Source organism: Octodon degus, unplaced genomic scaffold (assembly GCF_000260255.1).
Source record: "Octodon degus isolate 3935 unplaced genomic scaffold, OctDeg1.0 scaffold00113, whole genome shotgun sequence".
Classification (NCBI taxonomy): domain Eukaryota; kingdom Metazoa; phylum Chordata; class Mammalia; order Rodentia; family Octodontidae; genus Octodon; species Octodon degus.
Window position 1 is genome coordinate 7,884,011 of NW_004524689.1, and position 9,316 is coordinate 7,893,326.

Here is a 9,316-nt window from a genome sequence, read left to right on the forward strand (position 1 = left end):
GAATGAGTAAATGATGAATAAGTGCGTGAACTAATGAATGAGTGAATGAGTGAGTAAGTGAGTGAACGAGTAATTGAATGAGCGAATGCATGAGTGATAAATGAGTGTGTGAACTAGTGAATGAGTGTGTGAACAATGAATGAGTGAATGAACTAATGAATGAGTCAATGAGTCAATGAATGAGTGAATGCGTGAATGAGTGGGTGAATGCGTGAATGAGTGAGTAAATGAATAAGTCAATGTATGAATTAATGAACAAATGAATGAATGAGTGAGTGAACAAATGAAGAGTAGGGCTCCCCCCAATTGAGCCTCTGCCTAATTGTCCTTTCAGAGTCTCCTTGACCCCTCCACACTCGGAGTGAGCTGTTGCTACACTCTGCTCTTGGAGGTGGGACATCCGTGCCCAAGACCCCATAACCCTGATCAGGGACTTCCCTGCACCCGGTGTGTCACTAAGTACAGCTGGGGGTGAGGCAGTGCACGGCCAGCAGGGAGCAGTTGGGGGATGCATGGAAGAGGGGACAGGGATCCTTCTTGAAGCTCTGGAGGCCTTAGGACCCCTTTCTTTTCTTTTTTTTTTTTTTTGGTGGAACCAGGGATTGAACTCAGGCCCTTGCACTTGCCAGGGACGTGCTTATTCCACTGAGCCATCTCCCTGGCCCCAGGACCCCTTTCTTAAAGCCATTGTTAATTGTTTTTTTTCCATAATCATAAGCTTTGCTTTGCAGTCCTGTCAGGCTTGGAGGAACACGAGGACAATAGGGAGGCTAAAGAACTGCAGGAAAGAGTGGCCTGAGCTGCGGAAAGAATGGCCCGTGCCCACCCGAATGCAGGCAGAGGTGCCCGAGGTGCCCTGCTGGCTTCGGAACATCGTCTGCCAACAGGTCTGCCCAAGGGCTCACCATCAGTGGCCAGGTAAAAGAACACAGTGGGCTTGGCCAGGCCGGGGGGCAGCATCTGCAAAGCTTGCGCCCCTCTTAAGATTCCCTCCTGCAGAAGGAAGTGCTGAGTCTGGCGTCTAGCTCAGCAGCACAAGCACCTGCCTGGCAAGTGCGAGGTCCTGAGTTTGATTCCCAGTTCCCTAAAGAAAAACTTTTTTTAATTTAAAAAGGAAATGTTAGAGTGAGGGATCCTGGACAAGAAGTTCCTCAGGGGCCAGTTTAACTTCCTGTGCAATTGACGCCAGTTGCTTTGTGCTGGTGTCCCCCCCCCCCCATGTGGGACCAGAACATGAGGAGGAGTCTTCTTTGTATTCAGTGAACAAATATTTCTAGGCTGCCAATGAGCCTAGTTGTTAGACTTGGGCTCCAGAGGCCCACTGCTTCCTGCTAAGTCCAGTGGGCCACTGGTCCCAGTATCATTTATGACAAGTTACTCTCCTTGCCTCAGTCTTCTCCTCTGTAAAATGGGCTGATCATAGTGCCTGATGAATGTTACCTTCTAGGATTTCCCAAGGCCCAGCACTGAGTGTCAAAAAGACAAGATGCCATGGCTGTAGTGGAAAAGCTCGTGTGATAAGACAGCAAGGAACAAACTGCACCCTGGTAAGTCTGAGGAAGAGGTGAGCAAAGGGCCATGGAAGACCAGGAAGGAAGTGTTAAACCTGGTCCAGTTCCGTGATTTGAGGAGACCTGAGGTGCTCAAGGAAGGCTTCCTGGGGGTGGTGACACTGGGCTGATTCCCCAGTGATAAGGAATGCTCACCAGACAGACTGGAAAAGAGCTGGACCGGGAAGCAGGGCCCGGAGTGCTAGGCTGGGAGCTTAGGGTTCCAGCCCAGAAGTGGGGAGCAGGGGATGGAGCAGACGTGTCCAGGATGAGCGGGGAGGCTGAATCCAGAGCTCCCTACTCTCAGCTTGTCCCTCCTCCGGCTGCGGCAGGAGCTGAAACCCAGTGGCACGGGGGAAGTTATTACTCGCTCCACAAGCCGCGGGCCACGGTCCATTTGCTGCTTTTCCTGGTCTGTTTTGAAACTGTGAAATGAGCCTGAATCTTCAATGCAGCTGTAATAACCATCCCGGTTCTGACATTTAAATTACAGATGGCATTTTCAATTAAACAGGCGCTCTCAGCAGGTTTAATTTAGCTATCAGTTTTGGTCTGTTCTTTAAGTGCTTAAGAAAAAAAAAAAAAAAAAAAGACAAAGCCATAGCTTCTAGGTCCCTTCCAGGAGAAGGGAGGTCTCTGGGGCACAGCGTCACCTCCACCTGCTCTAAAGAGTCGCACTCCTGGCTTTACCCCCAGGAAGTAGTGGGAGCAACAGGGTCATCACTGTCACGGGGGCAGGCGCTGGGACCTCAAATCTGATTAAAGAAAAACGAGCTAGAGAAAGCTGGATCCAGGCAAACTCTGGTTCCAGCAAGCTGTGTGACCGAGACAACCTGGTCGACGTGGCTGAGCCCAGCTGTAAAGCAAGAATACAGAGAAGGCAGGAAGAGACAGTGCGTGCGCGTCCCAGCTGGGCGAGTGCAGACAGTCCTTTCACCTTCCTCATAGCAGGGACTGTCCCACCTGGACACTCTCCCTGTGCTGCCCGGCCTCCCAGTGTGAGACCATGACACTTCCCACCTGGCTAAGCCGAAGGACAGCTGCTGGGATTTCTCAGCGTTTTTCTGAGCTCTGGCTGGGCAGCTTTCTCCTGGTCTTCCTTCTCTTCCTGGCTGTTGACCACGCGATGTGCTTGGAGAAGCCTCTGGGGCCCATAGCGTGGATCTGCCAGGATGCCTTCTGCCCTGGGGTAAGACCATCTCTCCCACATGTTAGGGCCACAAAAGAAAAGAGAAAGCTGGAAACGCAGCCTGCAGTTCAGATCAGATCTGACTCAGTCTTCCCAACGCACGTGGGCTGCATGAATGTTCTCCAAAAGGCTAGAGAAATTGGGAGACGGAGCCAGATGTAGAAGAGGATCCCAGCGCTCTGGAAGACTGGGGCAGGAGGATTTCGGCTGAGAAACTTAGTGAGACCAGACAATAAAATAAATAAATTAGGCTGGAGACCAGCTTAGTGCAAAGACCCTGCGTTCAGTCCTCAGGGTAGTGGGACAGGATTTGAATTGAGACTCTGAGTGGTAAATGGCTCACCCACAGCCTCCCTGCTTGCTAATGCCAGAAGGTGCAGCCTGCCCTTTCTCCGGTCATTACCACGGCTGCCCTGCTGCCCCCAGACTCATGGTGGCTCCAAGGAAGAAATGTGCAGAGAGGACTGAGGAAATCCCGAAGGCTCCCTGGAGGTGGCACACCCCTAATTTCTTCTCGCCTGGGCCTCCTCCATACCCACGAGACTGCAGGTTCTCCTGGTGCATCTTCCATTTCCCATGAGCCTTCACTGCGCGGCAGGTCATGAGCAGGTTAGGGACAGACAGGAGAAGCCAGAGCCAAGGCTGCTGGGGAGGTCAGAGCTGAGACAGGGGCTGCTGGTGAGGGTGGGTCACATGCCCTCGGGGTGGGGACTGCCAGCAAGACCACTACAGTGCTGTAACATGCGGAGCAATAGAAACGATTTCCAGGATTTAACAACGCGCTGGACAGAATAGAGCTGGCAAGGTTGTTCTGACCCGGGAGATGTTTCCTCCCTCCAGGCACACGCGGAAGGCACATAGCCCCCATCAACCCCTCTCTAGGCCCCACCTGTGTCCCTGTGGACCCCAGGCCTTGACCACTCATCAGCGCAGAAGGCAGCTCAAACTTAGAGGGGACTTCCAGGTTCTCAGCCTGAGCAGCCCCAACCACAGCCACTTTGGTCCTTTCTTTGGGGCCCCTACAGCCTTGGTGGCCAGGATGGGAGTGGAGGTGGGGCCTTCCCTGGGACCTTGGTCAGGCCAAGGGAACAAGCTGATCGGGGGCAGATGGAGGAAACCGACTGGGGTCCACAGAGAGTTCCTTCCTGCTCAGGAGGTCCCTGAACCCTCAGTGAAGACCAGCCTGGCTCCTGCTGGCAGAGCCCTAAGTTGCAAGCAAGCACCCACAACCTGTGAGGAAACATAGGGGCGCTCCTGGGTCAGCACTCAACTGACCCAGCACCCAACTCTCTTCCTCCAGGCCTCCCCCAGCCCAGGTCCAGCCCTCTCACCCCAGGAAGAGGCTTGGACTCCCTGCCCTCCTCCAGGTGCCCCACCCCACCTGGAGTGAGCCTGCCTGGAGCAAAGCCTCGTGAGACCCGAGACAGAGAGGAAACCTGAATTCTCAGTGCTGCCTCGGCATCTCTGGATCCAGCCATACCTGAAAGAAAACTACTGGGATTCTTCGTTACCCCAAAGAGCCCCAAAATGTGCTTTGTTTAACCACTCCGAGCTACATGCTTGCCATTTGGAGCCAACTGAGCCACGATCCGCGCATGGATTGTAATTAACCTCACTTTATGGATCAGGAAAGGAGCCCAGAGAGCTTAAACGACCTGCCCCAGGTCAGGTAGCTGTAGATGGGCAGAAGCTGTGCTACAGAATGGAAAGCCTCTAACCCCAACTTGTTCAACCCTGGGCTGCTGGGAAGGGTAAAGACCCGGGGGAACGGCCTCTAGAGGACGGAGGACAGGAAGGTAACAGATTGCTATGGTTACCAATTCACTGTGTGGCCTCAGACAGGTGGCCTCCCCTCTCTGAGCCCACTCCTGCAGAAGGCAGAACCCCCTCCAGGGCAGGCAGAATGGCTACCTCTGGCCTCCACCCTGAGGACTGAGTCAGGGGCTTCCCTGGCTGCCTCACAGGAGCCCTTGCGGCTGCCAGGCCCCCGCCTCCACCCTACACACACTTGGCTTTAATCCACTCTCCAAGACCAAATTCAATTTGGAAGAACTTCGCGGGCTCTGCGCTACGGTGCAGCAGGCAATGGGCGGAGCCTGCTTCTCGCGGAATAATTTATTTTCCTGGTGTCGGAGAAGAGAGTAATTGATCCGGAGGCTGAGTGCCCGCCCTCCCCCTCTCTCCCTCTCCCCCCTTTCGCCCTCCTCCTACCTTCCTCTCTCCTCCCCACCTCCCCAGCGGGTCTGATTTCCATGCAGCCGCGAGATTGCTCGTGCAGAGACACAGCAATAAAGGGGGGGGGGGGCTCTGCCTTAATAGATTGGATTATTCCACTCGGCGGCGACGAAAAACAAGATTTCATTCCCTGTGAAACGCCAGCCAAGAAAATCACTTATTCTGTTTGCTTCTCTTTTCTTTTTTCTCCTCCGTTTTTTTTCCCTTCAGACATCTTTGTCTTTATGTAGCTTTGAAAAGACCTCTCCACACCCCACCCCACTCACCCCACACTGCCCACCATTGGGGGGGGGTCTGTTCTCAGTCCCTGATCCGAGATCCCTGAGGACAGAGAACACTATTCAAATCCAGATGCCATCGTGGTGTGTGTGCCTGCGGCATCACTCAGTTGCAGTAGCCCCCAGGAGAGACCAGGGTGTGTGGCCGAGTTCATGAGGGCCGGCTAGAAAGCCCTCACGCTCTACCACCTGGCAAGCCAGGGGAGCCTGCCTGCTCCTCCTCCAGGAAGCCCTCCCAGACCAGGCATCCAAGCACCTAGCTGAAGGTTCTTCTGGGCTCCCAAAATGCAGTGGGCTCCCCCTCTCAGTCCTTTATCACAGGACAGTCACTGGACTTAACTCTTACTTATTTCACGCTTGCATGTGGCTCTTTTCCTGTACAGCCACAGAACTCCGCACTCCATGGATATTAATCCACCTGTTCTTTACCGTGACCCTATGCGATGATACTGATTTACAGTTAGAGAAACCAGAGGTAATGACTTGCGACGTGACAGCTTAGCTCCGCAGACAGGGAGGTCGACGTGCCAGCTTAGGTCCTGAAGACAGGGAGGTCGGAGCTGAGCCCTCCCTGGTCTTCTCCACCTCTGGTATGTGTGCCCCTGGGGACAGGATGATGGTGGCTCACTGTCGTGTCCTCAGGGTGCCTGCTAAATGCTTCAGTGGCAAATGCATTCACATGTGTGAACCTGAGGCCGAGCCTAGGATGACCTGGGGGCTCAGAAGCCCCCGTCTCCAGCTGAGCTCACCAGGAACCCTCCCCCACAGAGCTGGAGTCCACCACAGGGGTCCCTTTGCCTAGAAAAGCCCCTGAGTCACAGACCACAGTGGGGGTTCTGTCTTTGTAAAGCCCTGGCTATGCATGGGACCGGGTGTCATCTCAGCTCTAAGCTGAGAATGAAGCTGGGTGCAATGGCACATGCCCATAAGGCCAGTCCTCTGGAGGCTGGGGCAGAAACATTGCTTTGAGTTTTTAGGACAGCTTTAACTTGTCTCAATAAAGATCAGGAATGAAATAGTATGTAGGGGACTTCAGGGACACACGAACCATGTTTTGAACACACCACACACAGCTGTGACACAGCATGGGCTGCAACAGTGGACTCGGGATATTTCTGGGGCACTCAGAAAATAACCACATGGCGTGGGGCCAGGTAAGTGAAGCAGGCTCACCTGGCTGGCAGAGTGGTTCTCTGAACAGCAGTAAGATGGGTGAGTTGCCAGGATTTACCAAGGAGAGCCCACACATCATGTGCCACCTGCTCAAGTCCACTGGTTGCTGAGAAGTAGGGAATCTGAAACAGCCTTACTGGACCGGAAGCAGCACTGGGTGAGGGTTTCATTCATTCGACAATCAAGCACTGAAGTCCTCTGTGTGCAATGTGGAGACAGACAAGGGCAAGGCTTTGGGGACCTGTAACCTGTCCCAGCCAGCTCTGTAAGTGACATCCTGGGACCTCAGGTGCCTGCCTCTAGGAGCCTCTGCCTGCTCTTTGATAAACTGGGAAGACAAAATGCGGCCAGCCTGGGAGACTCTCAGAGATCAACAGTGTGACATCCGCCAGCTGTCCCTAGAGCCATAAGCAGCACTGCCCCTTCAGCTTTCCTCCCTGCTCTGAGAGTCTGGGGACTCAGGAGCTGCTTGGGGTTTCTGCTTCCATTTCTGCAGATGAGGACCAGGGTGAAGCCCACTGGGCCCAAGTGTTCCTGTTTGCAAATCTGTAGGGGTTTGTTTGTGTTTATTCATTTGGGGTGTTTGTTGTTGTCATATTAGGTTTTTTGTTTTTTGTTTTTGTGGAACCAGGGATTGAACTCAGGCCCTTGCACTTGCCAGGGAAGCACTTATTCCATTGAGCCATCTCCCCAGCCCCTTTGTTATTGATTTTGTACTGGAGATTGAACACAGGGTCTCACCAAGCCCCTAAATTGCCCAGGCTGGGCTCCAACAGGCAGCCCTCCTGCCTCAGTCTCCGAGAGCGCTGGGATGACACGCATGTACCACCACGCCTGGTTTGTACATCTGTACCCTTGAGCCTCCACAGCCCCCCATTCCTAGGAGAAAAAAGGGGGAAGCAAAGTAGGGAGGAGGCTGGAGACCCTGAGTGCAGTTTTTTCTTATGAAAGAAGACCCCCCAAAAAAACAGGGCAGGGTCCCAGGTGGTTTGGATAGACAATCAGGTGGTCCGGGACTACAGGAAGCCTGGGCCAGGTTCACGCGTGCAGGCCATGTGGGCCTCCCTCTGTGACCTGCAAACATATCCCCTGCCTGGGTGACTCCACTCTCTACATCCCCGAGTCCACCTGTAACCTCTCCGCTACATCAGTCCCAGACCCTCGCTGCATCCCCAGAAGTAGCCCCAGCCCTGCCTTCCTCAGCTGCAGAGCTGAGAGCGGCTCTGGCTCAGGGCGATAATCCTGCTGACAATTAATTGGCTTTTGTTGGAGGAGAATGAATACCATCTCATCTTAATCTTCTTCATTATTCTCCTTGTTCAGCAGAGTCAACACAAGATTAGGTTTAATTTACGGGGAAAAAATAGCAAAGTCATTACTCACCCCGAGATCAGTCGTGGATCTGCCTGGGTGTTCTGTATTCACTGCAGGGTGGGGGGACTTGGCAGCCCCAGGGATGGGACATAGAGGAGAGTCGACACCCCTAATGACCACCAACCCTTCCTGAACCTGTAGGACTCAGGCCTTGGAGACCCCAGGCTCCTACACGTTCCTCAGGGGCCCCGTTTTAAGAGCATCTGCAAAGCCCAGCCCCTGAGGACCGGGATTCGGCCCCTAGCAATAGGAAAGGACTGGGTTTCCGATTCAAATCTTGACTCAGCAAGCTCCAGCCTACTAGGACTGCCTTGACAATTCTGACACCTAGTGGTGCTTAGAGGAACTGTCCCTTTCCCTCCTCTACATCCCCTCCTGAATAGACTAGGGCACAAAAATCCAGATTTTGCAAGACAATAAATCAGAAGGGGAAGAGAAACATTTTCCACTATTAAACTGTAGAGAGAAGAGTGCACCAAGAAATCTAATAGGAAATTCATTATACTTTCCAGACCCCTAACCAAAATGGCCCAGACACCCCAGCACCCTGCCCTCCCCCTGGGGTGACACCTCGCACAGACAGCTGCCTGCAGCACGGCCCTTGGTCTCTTCTCCTCACTATGGAGCCTTGTCCCCAGCCTGTGCCCATCTCTGATCCTGTATCGCAGCGACACAGTTCATCACTCATGAGACCCTCTGAACACCAGCCTCTCGGCCTGCGGTGTATGTGCCACAGTAGGCTGCTGAGCAGAGACAGCTGGCTTCTCTCACGTTACTGCCCCAATCAGTCACTGCCCCGGCCATGCTGGATGCTGGCTGATCTGTACCTGAGCTCACTTCCCACCCCAGGGCCTTAGCACTTGCTGCTCCTGCAGTGCTCCCGGCCGCCGCCTCCAAACCTGCCCGCTGGGTCGTCTCCATCGCTCGGTCCCAGCGCCATTTCTCCTCCTAGCAGAGTGACACTCCCACTCCCAGGCTCGGCTTTGTCTACTGCGCTGTAGAAGCCAAGCATCTAAGCGGCTGCCTCGATTTTTGCCTCCATCGCTGATTAACTGTGTGGAGTCTGGGAAGTTGCTCGGTCTCTCTGTGCTTCAATGTTTTCACCAGTTAAAAATAATAACTGTAGGGGCTGGTGAGATGGCTCAGTGGTCTAAAGCACCTACTTAGAACAAGCAAAGCTAAGCAGGGACTGCGGTTCAATCCCCCAGCACCACATGCCAGCCAGCCCCGCCCCCTGGTGGGCTGAGCTGGCCACACATGCGCGCGCACACACAAATAAAAAAATAAAATTAAAAAAATAATAATAATAATAACTGCAATGGCCGTGACTCATCCACATGGCTGCACTGACAAAGGTTCTACAATCTGAGGTACAGGATCTCAGAATAAATCCTGAGGGGATTTCACTGACCTTCTCAGACCAAAAAGCTACAACTCGTTGCACAGGTCCTGCTTTACCTTGGTCTTAACCATCCAGTAGAAAAGTATGAAGACGAAATATAGGAAGTAAAGCCATG